This window comes from Pelophylax lessonae (assembly GCF_965119305.1).
Source record: "Pelophylax lessonae genome assembly, chromosome: 5".
NCBI classification, from domain to species: domain Eukaryota; kingdom Metazoa; phylum Chordata; class Amphibia; order Anura; family Ranidae; genus Pelophylax; species Pelophylax lessonae.
The window spans coordinates 221,533,687-221,546,379 of NC_138772.1; the positions used below are offsets into that span (position 1 = coordinate 221,533,687).

At 48.1% G+C, this 12,693-nt stretch overlaps 1 pseudogene across 1 annotated transcript; it reads left to right on the plus strand.

Annotated features, from left to right (window-relative positions):
- The first annotated feature begins 629 nt into the window (after nt 1-629).
- On the plus strand, nt 630-5,190 carry LOC309556463 (lamina-associated polypeptide 2, isoforms alpha/zeta-like; annotated as a pseudogene). The gene is made up of 3 exons: nt 630-656; nt 840-944; nt 4,099-5,190. The product of its transcript is annotated as a lamina-associated polypeptide 2, isoforms alpha/zeta-like (transcript).
- Nucleotides 5,191-12,693: the final 7,503 nt, after the last annotated feature.

The window sequence follows — 12,693 nt, forward strand, 5'->3', positions numbered from 1 at the left end:
GAGGATGTGCTGGGGATGACGAGCTGGTCGCTCAGGAGGCCGGCTCCTCTGTGACTGCCTCACAGACTTCTGCCTGGTATCTCTGGACAGCTGCGGCGCGACTTGCCTCACAGCCTCAGGAAGGGAAACATTAACCCCTTCAGGAGCCACTTCCACACGCTCAGCTTCACAAGGTAAAACTTCTCCCTCGCTCACTTCTTCAACCGGCGCTGAACTAGCTTCTTCAAGGCATTTCAGCAGCCTTTCCTCTCCTCCTTTATCAGCTGCTTTTTCTAATAACCTCCTGACCAGGGTCTCCATACTTAGCCCAGCTGTGAATGCTTAGCCCGGCTGTGAAAGAAAGCAGCGCCGCAGGGAGCTCGTCAGGCAGCCTCCAGTCAGGGATGTGAGAGACCGCCTTCTGTGGACCCCCTTATAAAGACTGCCTGAAGGTTCTGGAAGGAGCGCGCGGGTAGATCTTTCCCGCCCGAACTGCGCTGCATTCTTAAAGGGGCAGCGTCCCAAAAATTACCACACATTTAAAACTGCATTTTTTTTTTTTTTTTAAACAAAAATTGTCACATCCCCTTCCCCATGTCTGCGGGCGCCAAGTCTGTCGCCCGCTTTTCCTTCCTACTTCATTAGCTACCATGGAGAATTTGTCTGTGATTCAGCTGGCAATTTTTTCTCAGCCTTCTTAGTGAGGATACATGTCTCGATGACTAAATCACTTCCAGAAGCCTTAAGAGTTTCAATGAATGATGAAACCATTCTGGCTTTTGGCCCTCTTCATTCTCAAACTACCCTCATCATATTGTAGGTAAGAATAATTAATCATGAGACTATTTTTACTTGTACAGCCCCAAACCTCCTTCAAGCTCTGTCTTCAAGCTCCAGCTGCATTCTCCAGTGTTGGATTAGGCCACATCCTGCCTGTTGGCCTGGGATCCAGCCTGCCATTACAGGTGCTTTGTCAACATTATCCAGTGAAATGCTTACTTTTAGCTTCCTCTGAAGCTTCTAGTCTAATATCTGCTCATTACCTTGACTTTTTGGATGTTTTCTCTAAACACAAGGTGGACAAGCTATCACCCCATCAACTTGATTGACTTGTGCAATGGACTTGATACTAGATGCCAACATTCTGAAGTTGGGTTAATCCCCCCCCCTCCCCCAGTCTACATTGGCCAAGAAAATGTCAGAGTAAATTGCAGTAAATCTTCAAAAGGAATTCATCCATAAATCTTTCTCCCTTGGCAGGGCAGGCTTCTTCCATGTACAGAAGAACGAAAGCCCAGATCTTTGGGAAGCTGGACCTGCAAGGCACCTATAATCTTATCTGCATTAAGGAAGGCAATAAATAGAAGACAGTGCTTTCCAACATTAAGTGAGTGAACTGTTCTTCAATATCTCTGAGACAATGGGCTTTGTGTTAAGGTAGAAAAGTGATTTTTTTTTTTTTTTCTTTCCCAACAACATTTTCTTGGCTACATTTTTTCCAAGGATGGAACTTTCACTAACCTGGAAACTAGCTGGCTTTGCCCAGTGACCTTAAGGCTATACAGTGCTTCCTGAGCTTCACCAGGTGTAGTTTGGTGACGTGACAGAGGAGGTGGAGTTCTCACATACAGTAGAGTAACAGCATACTGTACCTTGGGAAAAAGTAACCAGGAGATCATCAGTAAGAACACTGATGGAAAGCACTAATTTACCTTCTTCTGTGATGCTATACATCGTTGCTATTAGAAGTTAATGTGAATGATTTTGTTCAATTTTATCTTTGATGAATAAATGGTTTTATACTATTGCGATTATCTTTCTGACTTTTACAGAGCTTCAGATACTGAGAGATTGCAGCCTAAAGTTGGAGTAGATTTCACTGAACAGGGGAAAGTGATATTACCTTGAATAGAGGGGCAATAAGATCTGGATTCCTGGGAGAGGGAAATTAAAGGGTGGCACAGATTCTACTAGAGGAATATCTACGGATGTCCTAAAAAGTGCTATTTACCTTTTAGAAAGATAAAAAGATCTAGTGAATGACATTTCAGTTTTAGGTGGAGGCGTGACTTCACTTAAATGGAGTAATGTGAAGAGTTTATTAATTTTTATTTTATTTATTTTTAAAGATTTTCTGAATATAAGAAGGATTTTTTCTAAACATAAAAAATGGAACATGTGCTTCCCCCAATTAACAAAGGGGTGCAAGCATATGGCACAGATAGTCCTGTACACTTCTACCGATTAGAACTATGTTCCCTTTTGATCTGTGACCTCTTCATCTCAGCTCTGCAAGGGATTATTTTCTTCATACTTCAGTTCCCAGTAGCTGCCTGCTTTGGTTAGTCAGAGGACTACAACCTGGGAGTTAACTGCAGCAAATCCCTTCTACACCTTAGGCAGCTCTGGTGAAGACAAGGCAGCTCCTTGGATTCTGTGCCCCAGCTCTTCTAAGGGCTCTCTGCTTCACTGTTCATGTGGGCAAACTAAACTTCTCACATTTCTCTGTGTCTCTGTGGACACTGTCACTACCTAGCCTCCGCTATTATAACTATTCCCTAGTCAGTCAGTCCGTCCTGTAGCGGAAACAGACTCCCATTCATGACAGTTACATTTCTTTATGCAGGACATTTTTTGTTCCACAATTTAGAAAAATAGGAACAGCTATGGCCCCTGGTATAGGACTTAAAGTAGAATTATAGGCAAAACTTTTTCCTGGTGCCTCCATGGCAGCATACAGGTGATAGAGCTCCGCCTCGACTCCTCCCTCAGGACTAGTGAATAGCATAAAAGAAGACCTAGCCCCCTATCCCATCATTCTCCTTTTTTTCCTCATACCTTCTGGACTGGTGAAGAGTAGCAGCACGTCCATACCTCTGCCGTTGGCAGCTTCCGCCGGGTTGAGCCTCTCCCGTGCACAGTCCCTGTTCTCGGGTCGCTCAAAGCACTAAATAGACTGGGAGCCTCCTTCTGTGGATCTTTGGGGCATTATCCACAGGGTTTCCTCATAGGAACACCATCCTGCCTTTTAAATTTAGATGTCTGGCAGAGTGGGATCGCCAGAGGATGAGCTTAATTATTTTCCTTTCTTACAGGTAGTTCTGTCAGCTTTCCCTCCCACCTCCCTTCTTTCTGAACCATTTTCAAAGTCTCCCGTGGGTTAAAATTGTCAGTATCATTTAAGCTACCTTTTGTAATGCTGCCTCAGTGTATACAGACGCCTTCCTGGCCACTCGTGGCATTGCAGAGTTCCTCTCCGGCGGCTCCCTGATCCGAGGCTACGCCTCCTCCTCGCTCAGTCGGTCGGGCCGAGTGCGCAGTGCGCAGCCCCGGGACGCTCCGGCGGCCATCTTGGATAAGGGAAACAGGGCAAATTTTGCCCCTTTCCTTTTTAAAAGTTCACAAAACGAGCAAAGTGATTCCTGGACCTCCCCCCCCATCATTATATTTAAGCAGCCTCAGGGAGCAGTTATGGGCCTCTTATGCTTAGGTTGCGCCCTGCTTCTCCCGAGCCTATAAGCCCTGCTGGTAAAAAAAAAAAAAAAAGGGGAAAGAGTTTCTTTTTTTTTTTCTTCCCGTCAGCAATGTTCGTACAAATTTTAATTACTTGTTCCTTCTCGCACTTTTTCTTTTCCTTTAAGCTGATCCTCCTGCCGTCCTACCATGAGCCATTCATCCCGCAATCAAGATCCTCCCTGCAATAGGTATGTGACCATCTATCGGTAAGTAAAAAAAAAAAAAAAAAAAAAAAAGAGCACGGCTGATGGAGATACCCGGTCTTTTCTTTCTCCAGTCCTGCACACTCCAAGAGGTCTGGGAAATCCTCCAGACATCGTGAGGACTACAGCCCGGATCAAAGGTCCTGATCATCTCGGCACAGATCCCATGACAGGTCAAAGTCACGGCACCAATACCGTTCTCCTTCGCCTCCTTCCCGTTCCTCAAGGAAAAAGTGCTGGGCCTGCGGAGCTACCCCGCTTCCGGACAAGCTAGTCTGCAAGAGTTGCCTTAGGGAATACGCGGCTGACCGAGAATCAGAAAGCCAACAAGTTGCTGACCTTCTAAAACAAACAATGAAGGACTCCTTTCTCTGAGCTGGCAACCTTGGTTCCCGCTCAGACACTCACTCCGGGCACCCAGCAGGCAGTTTCTGATGCACCAGGCCCGTCAACAGCCAGTCTTCCCCTAGCTCCACTAGGCCTCCAAGCCAGGGAGGCCTCCCCAGAGGAACACTCAGGAGAGTCGGCAGAAGAATTGGAACCCTCAGGGTTCAGTTACACAATGGTTCCTTCCTTCATTCAGGCGGTTAAAATGGCGATCGAATGGGAAGATGCAGAGGAACCTCCTCAAACATCTAAGAGGTACTTCCCCTTTCTCAAAAGGAAACAAATTGTTTTCCTGTTGATGGGAGAAATCAGGGAGGTGATCCAGGATGAATGGCAGAGAACGGACAAAAAATTCTCCTTAGGCCGCCTCAACAAACTGTATCCTCTGGCTGAATCCGATTCACAGATATTGAATTCCATGCCGGTGGTAGATGCGGCTATAGTCCGTCTAGCCAAAAATGTGACCCTCCCTTTAGATGACTCTGCCTCCTTCAAGGATCCCCTAGACAGACGGATCGATTTAGATCTTAAAAGAGGCTATCTCGCAGCAGGAGCAGCGTGCAAACCAGCGATTGCACTTACCTCTGTCTCAAACGCTATCAGAGCCTGGACGGATAACGTCGAGACGGCCTTATGACAGAACATCCCCAGAGAGGATATAATCAAGGCACTAGAGGAGCTCAGACTATCAGCTGATTTAGTTGGTGAAGCAGCCATCGATACAATTCGCTGCTCAGCCAGGGCTATGCTACACTCGGTTATGGCTAAAAGAGCCCTTTGGCTAAAACCCTGGGCGGCCGACATGACGTCCAAGCAATCTTGGTGTAAAATCCCTTTCAACGGCAAGGCCCTTTTCGGGGAAAGATTAGATCAAGCTATTTTTAAGAGTAACGAGAGGAAAGTCAGGTCTTTTACCGCAGGATCGGAAAGTGAGAAATCCTAGAGCCCATACGGCAAAATTTCGCCCAGCCAACGTCAGAGATTTCAGGAATTCAAACCTCAGAGAGACGGCAGAAGGCCCTGGAGGGGCACGCAGTCTACTTTCCTTACTTCCCGTAAAAACAGAACCCAAACTGCTCTGCAAGAAGCCGCTAAGCCCTTTTGATGCCAGGGGGACGCGGGGCCTTCAGGTGGGAACAAGATTGAGGTTCATTCTGCCAAAATGGATCCAGGATTGCCAAGATCCTTGGGTCCTATCAACAATTCGCTCAGGCCACTCCTGGAATATCTCTCGTCTTCCTCCTCGGTCCTTATTTCAAGAAAGGAAAGTTCCAATGTCGCCTCAGAAGGCTCAAACCTTGTTACAGTACATAGAATTACTCCAGGTGCAAGGGGCAGCTATCCCAGTGCCAGCTTCAGAGCGCTTCACGGGTTTTTACTCCCCTCTATTTTTGGTGCGGAAAAGGACAGGAGACTGGAGACCTGTGATAGACCTGAAGAGGCTCAACAAGTATATAGATCTGAAAAGCTTCAAGATGGAGTCATTACAGACGATTATCCAGGTGGTACAGCCAGGGGATTGGATGATTTCAATCGACCTACAGGATGCCTACCTGCATATTCCAATCAGCCAAATATTCCAGAGATTCCTGAGGTTTGCAGTAGGTCAGACCCACCTGCAGTTTCAGGCTCTACATTTTGGCCTCTGCACCTCACCTCGGGTGTTCACGAAAATCCTCATCTCATCACTGGCACCATTACGGAAAGAGGCTTACGAGTACACCACTACCTGGACAATATCCTTCTCTTAGCCAACAACCCAGCACTAGTGATGTCGCGAACCTAAAATTCGCCGTTCGCGAACAGCGAACGCGAACATCGGCAAATGTTCGCGAACCGGCGAACCGGGCGAACCGCCATAGACTTCAATAGGCAGGCGAATTTTAAAACACACAGGGACTCTTTCTGGCCACAATAGTGATGGAAAAGTTGTTTCAAGGGGACTAACACCTGGACTGTGGCATGCCGGAGGGGGATCCATGGCAAAACTCCCATGGAAAATTACGTAGTTGACGCAGAGTCGGGTTTTGATCCATAAAGGGCATAAATCACCTAACATTCCTAAATTGTTTGGAATAACGTGCTTTAAAACATCTAGTGTGTGAATACGATCAGGTATGATGTTGTATCGGTCAAGTAGTGTAAGGGTTACGCCCGCTCCACAGTGACAGACCAAACACTGAAAGACCAAACTCCCCGTTTAACAGTCAGTCAGTCAGTCCATTCGCACAACCCCAAACTCCCCATTTGCACAAGGTTGGATACCAAGCTAGCCATGTCCCGTTCCTTGTCCTCACTGACATCATTGAAGGTCTCTTCCTCCACCCAGCCACGTACAACACCAAGGGTCCCCGAAAGGTGACAACAAGCCCCCTGGGACGCCTGCTGTGGCTGGTATTCCACCTCCTCAAAGCCACCTTCCTCCTCTGACTTCTCTTCTTCAGACTCCTCTCTCTGCGTTGCCACAGGTCCAACAATTGACAACGACAAGGCTGCTTCTGGTGGTGATGGGGACCACAACTCTTCCTCTTCATGCTCATCTACAGCCTGATCCAGTATTCTTCGCAGGGAACGCTCCAGAAAAAACGCATATGGGATGAGGTCGATGATGTTGCCTTGGGTTCGACTGACCACCAGGTTTGTCACCTCCACAAAAGGACGCATGAGCCTACAGCCATTGTTCATGAGCATTCAGTAAAAAATACCCAGCTCCGCAGAAAGAATGAAAGAAAATGAATGTTTTTTCTATGAAAAATTATTCCGCGGATCGCTTTTGGTCTGTTCACAATGAAGCAACGACATTATCATCTGGGGTGTGCCAACACACTCCTAGAGGTGATCGTTTCATTGTGATACGCAAGCCCCTTCACCACGACAAGGTAACGTTCACAAAGGGGAATAGACACATGTATGTGCCTTTTTTTTTTGTTTTTTTGCAGCCACAGTGTAGCACCAGAGGCCAGAAAAATTAGGTATGTACACATGCATGAAAAAGTAGGTATTGTTGCAGCCGCTGCTTTAGCAGCGGGCAGAAAAATTGAGGTTTTCAAGGCGGAAAGTGCACTAAAACATTGCGGCTTGAACCGTAGTTGGTGGCGGAGACGTCACGTAAGTCATCCGGCATGCAGAGAATGATTAAATACAGCAGCGTGTGGACCATTTTTAGCCCAAGGCATCTCAGTCATCACCAGGCCTTTTTTAGTCAAATGCATCCCCCACTGTCAGTCCCTTCGGGATCCATGCCTCATTCATCTTAATAAACGTGAGGTAATCAAGACTTTTTTGACCTAGGCGACTTCTCTTCTCAGTGACAATACCTCCTGCTGCGCTGAAGGTCCTTTCTGACAGCACACTTGAAGCGGGGCAGGCCAGAAGTTCAATGGCAAATTGGGATAGCTCAGGCCACAGGTCAAGCCTGCACACCCAGTAGTCAAGGGGTTCATCGCTCCTCAGAGTGTCGATATCTGCAGTTAAGGCAAGGTAGTCTGCTACCTGTCGTTCGAGTCGTTCTCTGAGGGTGGACCCCGAAGGGCTGCGGCGATGCGTAGGACTAAAAAAGCTCTGCATGTCCTCCATCAACAAGACGTCTGTAAAGCGTCCTGTCCTTGCCGGCGTGGTTGTGGTAGGAGGAGGATTACTTTCACCTCTTCCCCTGTTGGATTCCCGTTGTGCTGTGACTGTGACATCACCCTTATATGTTGTGTAAAGCATACTTTTCAACTTATTTTGTAGCTGCTGCATCCTTTGCGACTGCCGGTAATTGGGTAACATATCAGAGACTTTCTGCTTATACCGGGGGTCTAGTAGCGTGGCCACCCAGTACAGGTCGTTCTCCTTCAGCCTTTTTATACGAGGGTCCCTCAACAGGCATGACAGCATGAAAGACCTCATTTGCACAAGGTTGGATGCCAAGCTACTCATGTCCAATTCCTCGTCCTCACTGATGTCATTGAAGGTGTGTTCTTCCACCCAGCCACGTACAACACCACGGGTACCAGATAGGTGACAACGAGCACCCTGGGATGCCTGCTGTGGTTGGTGTTCCTCCTCCTCAAAGCCACATTCCTCCTCTGACTCCTCTTCCTCAGACTCCTCTTCCAGTGTTGCCGCAGGTCCAGCAAGCGATGGTAAGGCTGTTTCTGGTGGTGAAGGTGACCACAACTCTTCCTCTTCACGCTCATCTACGGACCGATCCAGCACTCTTCGAAGGGCACGCTCCAGGAAGAAAACATATGGGATGATGTCGCTGATGGTGCCTTCGGTGCGACTGACTAGGTTTGTCACCTCCTCAAAACGACGCATGAGCCTACAGGCATTGCGCATGAGCGTCCAGTAACGTGGCAAAAAAATACCCAGCTCCGCAGAGGCTGTCCTAGCACCCCGGTCATACAAATACTCGTTGACCGCTTTTTCTTGTTGGAGCAGGCGGTCGAACATTAGCAGTGTTGAATTCCAACGTGTCGGGCTGTCACAAATCAAGCGCCTCACTGGCATGTTGTTTCGCCGCTGAATATCTGCAAAGTGCGCCATGGCCGTGTAGGAACGCCTGAAATGGCCACACACCTTCCTGGCCTGCTTGAGGACGTCCTGTAAGCCTGGGTACTTCTGCACAAAGCATTGTACAATCAGATTCAACACATGTGCCATGCACGGCACATGTGTCAACTTGCCCAAATTCAATGCCGCCAACAAATTGCTTCCGTTGTCACACAGCACTTTGCCGATCTCCAGTTGGTGCGGGGTCAGCCACTGATCCACCTGTGTGTTCAGGGCGGACAGTAGTGCTGGTCCGGTGTGACTCTCTGCTTTCAGGCAAGTCAACCCCAAGACAGCGTGACACTGTCGTATCCGGCATGTGAAATAGCCCCTGGGGAGCTGGGGGGGTGCAGTTGGTGTGGAGCAAGACGCAACAGCAGAAGAGGACTCAGCCGAGGAGGTTAGCAAAGAGGATGGAGTAGGAGGAGTAGAGGAGGTGGCAGCAGGCCTGCCTGCAAGTCGTGGCGGTGTCACCAACTCCTCTGCAGCAGAGCCACGCATTCCATGCTTGGCAGCCGCCAGCAGGTTTACCCAATGCGCAGTGTAAGTGATATACCTGCCCTGACCGTGCTTTGCAGACCAGCTCTCAGTGGTCAGATGGACCCTTGCCCCAACACTGTGTGCCAGACGTGACATGATTTCCTTTTCCACAATAGAGTACAGGTTGGGGATTGCCTTTTGTGAAAAATAATTTCGGCCGGGTACCTTCCACTGCGGTGTCCCAATAGCGACAAATTTTTTGAAGGCCTCAGACTCCACCAGCTTGTATGGTAAAAGCTGGCGGCCTAAGAGTTCCGACAAGCCAGCTGTCAGACACCGGGCAAGGGGGTGACTCTGTGAGATTGGCTTCTTACGCTCAAACATTTCCTTGACAGACACCTGACTGTGGGCAGATGAGCAGGAACTGCTGAAGGTGAGAGGCGGAGGGGCGGGTTGTTGATAGGGGGCATGGAGGACAGCAGTGGTTGACGTGGCTGAAGATGCTGGACCAGGAGGAGGATGGTGGCTTTCAGTTTGTGTGCTGCTTTTACTCATGTGTTGATCCCATAGGCGTTTGTGATGTGAGATCATGTGCCTTCGCAAAGCAGTTGTACCTAGGTGGGTGTTGGACTTCCCACGACTCAGTTTCTTTTGGCACAGGTTACAAATGGCATCGCTGATATCAGAGGCAGACACACAAAAAAAATGCCACACTGCTGAGCTTTGCAAGGACGGCATTCTGGTGGTGGCAACAGCTTGCGTTGATTGGCGTGCTGTCTGGCTGACCCCGGGGTGCCGAATCTACATGCTGTCTGACTGCGCCACTATCTCCTTGCGATGACCTCCTCCCCCTGCTTCCAACTCGTCTCCTCCTCCTCCTCTCTGTCTCCCCATCTGAACTTTCCCCCTCTTCTTCTGCTCTTCGAGCAGGCACCCAGGTGACATCCACAGACACATCGTCATCATCAGCCGCTTCACTTGACAACTCAGCAAAGGCAGCAGCAGCAGGTACAACATCATCATCATCATCAAAATGTACATCCATGTGTATAATGCTGCCTGACTGAGACATATCCCCGTTATCTACATCCTCTGGCACTAATAGTTGCGCATCACTTATTTCTTCCAACTGATGTGAAAATAACTCCTCTGACGGATCAAGTGAAGCGGCTGTGGTGCTAGTGTTGGTGGTGGTGCCGGCGGGCTGGCGAGTGGTAAATTGAGAGGTGCCCGAAGCTGAGCTGGAGGAGGATGGTGCATTAAGGTTCCGAGCGGAAGCTGTAGACGATTGGGTGTCCTGTGTAAGCCAGTCAACTATGTCCTCAGAATTTCAGGGTCTGTGGTGGCCTCTGAACACTGGGCATTATTCTAGGGCCTAAGGAAATCACAGCACCACGACCACGACGGCCCTTGCGGGGTGGCCTGCCTCTGCCTGTCATTTTTTTTTAATGTGTTGTACTATGAGTGCAAGGTGCTGTGCCACCCTATAGGAGTGTTGGGCAGTGGGTACAGTACACTCTGTGGACCTGACAGTCACTGGCAGCCCAGGCAACTGCAATTATAAAAAAAAATATATATTTAATTTGCAAGCTGCTGTGCCACCGTATATATCAGTGGTGGGTGGGCAGTGGCACAGTACACTCTCTGTGGACCTGACAGTCACTGGCAGCCCAGGCAACTGCAATTATAAAAAAATATATATATTTTTAATTTGCAAGCTGCTGTGCCACCGTATATATCAGTGGTGGGTGGGCACGCAGTGGCACTGCAGTGGGCACAGTACACTCTGTGGACCTGACAGTCACTGGCACCCAGGCAACTGCAATTATAAAAAATATATATATTTTTTACTTTGCAAGCTGCTGTGCCACCGTATATATCAGTGGTGGGTGGGCAGTGGCACAGTACACTCTCTGTGGACCTGACAGTCACTGGCAGCCCAGGCAACTGCAATTATAAAAAAATATATATATTTTTAATTTGCAAGCTGCTGTGCCACCGTATATATCAGTGGGTGAGCACGCAGTGGCACTGCAGTGGGCACAGTACACTCTGTGGACCTGACAGTCACTGGCACCCAGGCAACTGCAATTATAAAAAAAATATATATTTTTTTACTTTGCAAGCTGCTGTGCCACCGTATATATATCAGTGGTGGGTGGGCACGCAGTGGCACTACAGTGGGCACAGTACACTCTGTGGACCTGACAGTCACTGGCAGCCCAGGCAACTGCAATAATAAAAAATATATTTTTTTTTTCAATTTGCAACAAGATGCTGAGCCACCGTATATATATCAGTGGTGGGCAGTGCACTGCAGTGGGTACAGTGCACTCTGTGGACCTGACACAGCACTCACTGCAATTATGACAGAGGAAAAAAAAATATATTTTTTAAAATGCAAGGTACTGTGCCTGTGCCACCCGAAATGAGTGTGGTGTGCACACAGTACAGTCTGTGGTGGGTCTGTGGCCTCTCACACACAGCGGGCAGGCAACTGCAGTGTACAATAGATATATATATATATATATATATATATATATAAAAAATACTCAATTACCAGCCCTAAAAAGGGCTTTTGGGGACACTAGATATATATATATATATATATATATATATATATATATATATATATATATATATGAATAAATAAAAAAAATACTCAATTACCAGCCCTTAAAAGGGCTTTTGGGGACACTAGATATATATATATATATATATATATATATATATAAATTACACAAATACCAGCCCTTAGAAGGGCTTTTTGGGGTGCTGTCAGGATGCTGTCCTTACAGCAGTAGTGGACCAAGAACACTGACTAGCAAGACCAGGAACACTGACTAACAACTGTCCCTAGCTATTAACAGCAGCAGCAGCAGCAGCAGCAGCAGCAGCACTCTCCCTGCTCTCACTAACACACTGCTTCAGAATGATCTAAGATGGATGCTGCCCTTGCTTATTTATAGGAGGTGGGAGGGTGTGGGAGGGAGGTATGCTGATTGGCTGGAAATGTGCCTGCTGACTGTGAAGTTCAGGGTCAAAGTTTGCCTCAATGATGTATTATAGGGGGCGGACCGAACATCGCATATGTTCGCCCGCAGCGGCGAACGCGAACATGCTAAGTTCGCCGGGAACTGTCCGCCGGCGAACAGTTCGGTACACCTCTACCCAGCACAGCTCATTTCCCACAGGGACATACTCCTACGGTCCCTATCAGAGCTAGGTTGGCTCATAAATCATGCCAAGAGTCACCTTGTTCCCTCCCAACAGATGATCTACCTGGGCATACTTTTCAATACACAACTAGGAACTGTGTCGTTGCCCCTCCAGAAGACAGAAGTCATTATGAAGAGGATGACGAGAGTCATGAGAGCTCACCATGTAACGGCATCCCAGTGTCTGAGCCTCATAGGCACAATGTCATTGTGCATTCCTGTGGTTCCGTGGGCCCATTGGCACTTAAGATATTTTCAGACGGGCTTCCTGTCGCAATGGAAGAGACGGTGTCTTTCTCAGAGAATCCTCCTATCCAGCTTGATGCGCAGGAGCATGCGCTGGTGGACGAATCAGAAGAACCTATCCAATTCTC